Source organism: Salmo trutta, chromosome 39 (assembly GCF_901001165.1).
Source record: "Salmo trutta chromosome 39, fSalTru1.1, whole genome shotgun sequence".
NCBI lineage: Eukaryota > Metazoa > Chordata > Actinopteri > Salmoniformes > Salmonidae > Salmo > Salmo trutta.
Genome location: NC_042995.1, coordinates 4,013,141 through 4,017,677, shown reverse-complemented (window position 1 = coordinate 4,017,677; position 4,537 = coordinate 4,013,141). Strand labels below are relative to the sequence as shown.

The 4,537-nt window shown below is 37.4% G+C and overlaps 1 long non-coding RNA gene across 2 annotated transcripts; it reads left to right on the top strand.

Annotated features, from left to right (window-relative positions):
- Positions 1-4,013, top strand: LOC115179171 (uncharacterized). Of its 2 annotated transcripts, none has more exons than XR_003872870.1 (4): positions 1-1,230; positions 1,605-1,712; positions 2,487-2,578; positions 2,683-4,013. It is a non-coding gene; the product is annotated as an uncharacterized LOC115179171 (long non-coding RNA). The 2 variants fall into 2 exon arrangements; XR_003872871.1 differs by lacking the exon at positions 1-1,230 and adding an exon at positions 1,255-1,445.
- Positions 4,014-4,537: the final 524 nt, after the last annotated feature.

Below are 4,537 nucleotides of genomic sequence, written 5' to 3'. Positions count from 1 at the left end.
AACCTCAGCCCCTTCCTGTTTCTCCTCCTCAGTCCAACTCTCCATTTCCTTTGATGTACATCACATAAGTTGGTCATTGTACTGCTTATGAGACTGTTGACAAGTTCTGAGTGGTTAAACTGCTGAAATACTTATTTTTTCTTTAATGTATGTAATAAGTGACTGCAAATATATATCTTGCTTGAACCACCTTCCTAGAGGTGAGTAAAAAAGTTATTCCAAATTGCCTGAAGCCACAGTGTTAACTGATAGGACCGCTGCAACACCTAATGGGGATCCTAGTAAAATACCAAACATTTTAGCTTTGCTTTTGTGAACTAAATTTAATGCACTTTTAATACAATATTTGTTGCTGATTTAAATGCATAATGTTTTTAAAAACCAGGGCCATCTGTTAAATCAAATTGGAAATAGGATTGAGTCAGTGTGTCCCTCCTGTCAACAAGATGCAGCTTTACTTACTAAGATATTGAAGTATTTCCAGATCAGTTATTAATATTGTACTACCAAATGACAGACGTTTTGTTGATATCTTGAGATTGAACATATGCTCCACAGTAAAAGCTTATTAGTTCAGTCAACCTTTCAATTAGAAAGTTATTTTACTTTGACACCACAGTGTTATTAAAGGAAACATTCACTTCCTCAGTGCTCTTCATTAAAGAGTGTTTCTTTTAGCTTTTTGTAAACTATGGTTTGATCATGTGGTCGCACTGTGTGTTCAGTCAGATGTCTGTTAGAAGGAGGAAGTCAGTTCAGTCTCAAAGATTTATCACAGCTCTGAGGATGTCATGGATTGTTGCCTGTCTGTTCTGTAAGACCATTTATTTTTCCTATTTATTTTACTTTCATTTGACAATAAATGAAGTGTCTCATGGATTCTTCTGTTCTTAGGTGTCTTAAGACTGTGTGTTGGAACTGAGGCTTTGACAGAGACACTGGTAGAACTTGGACACAATGCAACCCTGAACTGTTCTCTTATTGTAACTGATGCACACTGGTACCTACATCGCCACCCACAGCCTCCACTGGCCATACTCCGCTCTTTCTCTAGTAGTAATCTTGTTGCTTTTTATTACAATAATAATTATAGACAGAAATATTCATTAGAAACAGGAAATAGATTGTTCATACAGAATGTAACAGTAGATGATTGTGGAGTGTACTACTGTGCAAAGAAAGAAAACGATAGTCTCCTTTTCAGTAACGGCACCAGACTCATGACCACTGGTAAGTGCACATTTCATTCAATGATCAATATACTATATGTTTTCTAAAATATACATTTGCAAAGTGTTCTTGTTCATGTTTTATGCAGCAAGGTGCAAGACCACTACAGAAATGTACCATAACTCAAAGTGGATGTAGGCTACACATATTTACCATAAAACTGCAGGACTTCAATCAATCAATCAATGAAACAACAAACAAAAGTTTGATGTTTCGTAAGTGATTATGTCTTTAATTTTCCAACTGATTTAACAGTAACTTTAATAGTCTGGGAAGTGTTTTAATTATTGTAAATATATTGTGCTTATATAGGATATCAAATTTTGTTGAAATGAATGCACTAAATTTAAAAAAAGTACATTTGCACATTTCAGTTGACCCTGAAGCTTCAGAGCAACCGAGAGCCGTCAACACAACATGGCTAAAGGGTCTTCTCATTGGATCCGGGGTCTTAAATGCAGTGCTCATTTTATTGCTGTCAGGTGTGTTTCTACACTCTTAAAATGGGGTTTGTTAGTAACCTAGTAACATCTGGGTGGTATGGTGTGTTTCTACACTCTTAAAATGGGGTTTGTTAGTAACCTAGTAACATCTGGGTGGTATGGTGTGTTTCTACACTCTTAAAATGGGGTTTGTTAGTAACCTAGTAACATCTGGGTGGTATGGTGTGTTTCTACACTCTTAAAATGGGGTTTGTTAGTAACCTAGTAACATCTGGGTGGTATGGTGTGATTCTACACTCTTAAAATGGGGTTTGTTAGTAACCTAGTAACATCTGGGTGGTAGGGTGTGTTTCTACACTCTTAAAATGGGGTTTGTTAGTAACCTAGTAACATCTGGGTGGTATGGTGTGTTTCTACAGTCTTAAAATGGGGTTTGTTAGTAACCTTGTAACATCTGGGTGGTATGGTGTGTTTCTACAGTCTTAAAATGGGGTTTGTTAGTAACCTTGTAACATCTGGGTGGCACCACCATGCATGTGGCTTTGATTCCCGGTGCCACCCATACGTAAAATGTCACTTTGGATAAAAGCGTCTGCTAAATGGCATATTATTATATTTTGTATCTTACTAAAACTTTTCTTTAGACTGGATACCAGGCTAACCTTTCCTGCCTTTACATGCAATGTTAGGATTATTTGTTACTGTACTTTTTCCTGCATGCAGATCCAATACACACTGCAATACACAAAATATTACTCAGTGACGTGTGATCACAATAGTATATTCTAATTTCATCTATATGGGTCATCTTAGCCATTTCAGTGCGGTGGAAGAGAGCTGCTTGCCAGAAGAACCATGACTCTCCTCCAACCCCTGAACCACCTGAAAGGGCAGACAGTCTAGAGGTCAGTATCTGTAGTGGGAATATATATATATATATAGTATATGAATATTAAATAATATTTATCTTTATGAGGGATGTTTTCACTCATATCCACATTGTTTTCAGTATGAAGTGATACAGCTGGTACCCCCACCAAGACGACCAAGGCCCAACTGCATTGCCTCAACTATTTACTCCAGAGTTCAGTTTCCAAATCTTGAACTCACAACTACTGCTTAATAAGGTGCCACATCTGCATTTACCCTTCCTCTTCCATCTGGTTTAACATATCTGGGCTATTGTGATAATAGTTATGACTTTGGTGGATAATGTGAACTAGAATATGACTTTGGTAGATAATGTGAACTAGAATATGACTTTGGTAGATAATGTGAATCAACTCTGAATATTAATATCTTTGTATACTGTTCAGTATCTAATGCTGCTCTTCGTCACTCATCTATATACCAGTTAGCAATATCTTTGAAGGAAATTGTTCCTTTTGTGTCTTGATTCATGTTTTTCCATTGCTGGAAATAAGTTTTCATTTGTGCCTGTGTTGAAAGTAAATTGTTGCTTTTTTTGTGAAGCAGTTAGGAAGAGGTTTATGTATTTCTGTAGAAAAAGCCCCCAAGCCTTTTGTGTAGTGTATTGATGCAGCATCAACCACACAAATCCTGTTCGAGAGCTTAAAGCTTACTGAGCAGCACACATGTCCCAATTACTGTACAATTTACCTTTTTTAATAATGACTTTTTCAAACATTAAATTAGAGTTGTCCATTTTAAGTTCATTAAAAAGCCTACTGCATGAGCCCCATTACACCTTTGAGTAGAAGGTAGTGGTTTGTATATTTTAGTTGTTTAAGTTCAGACCACTGTAAGAAAGGTAATGTCAGTGTATTGCAGTTTTTTCAAACATTATTTCAGTGTTCACTCTTCATGGAAAATAAAACATAAAATCTCTGTTTTGGAATCAACCACCTCTTATCTGAGGTACTCTACCTACATTGCCTTCAAAGTAAGAGTATCCACAAAACAAAGCATTTATAAACAGCATGTTGTAATGGCAGTGGTACCAGTCACCTATCACTAAATGGTCATCAAGGTGTCTTAAAGCTAGAATCCTTAATTGAAACAATAACAAAGTGGACACCCCGCCTCAATTTTGGTAAAAAAACTTAGGGATGGGCCTGGATAAATGTAACCACACAAATTCATAGACAGAACTATGGACAGCCATCCATGATATCAACATTATAGTTTTAACCATGCTTTGAGGCTAGACAGTGTTTGTTTACATTTACTTTGTTTACAAACAAGCTTATATTTTGGGTTCTGATTGGGTAGGACAGTTGAGCAAGCGCATGAGGAATTGATCAGTTGTATTCCTCCCACAACATGTAAAGTGTTGGTCCCATTTTTCATGAGCTGAAATTAAAGATCCCAGAAATGTTCCATATGCACGAAGGCTTATTTCTCTCAAATGTTGCGTACAAATTTGTTTACATCTCTATTAGTAAACATTTCTCCTTTGCCAAGTTTTTCCATCCACCTGACACGTGTGGCATATCAAGAAGCTGATTAAACGGCATAATTATTACACAGGTGCACTTTGTGCTGGAGACAATAAAAGGACACTCGAAAATGTGCAGTGTCATCATACAACGCAATGCCACAGATGTCTCAAGTTTTGAGGGAGTGTGCAATTGGCACACTGACTGCAGGAATGTCCAACAGAGCTGTTGCCAAATAATGGAATGTTAGCTTCTCTACCATAGGCTGCCTTCAATGTCGTTTTAGATAATTTGGCAGTACATCCAACTGGCCTCCCAACCGCAGACCACAAGTAATCACGCCAGCCCATGACCTTAATTTCCGGCTTCTTCACCTGTGGAATCGTCTGGGGGGGTGGGGGTTCATCCTGTTTCCATTGATCATCCTTGAGACATTTCTACAACTTGATTGGAGTCCACCTGTGG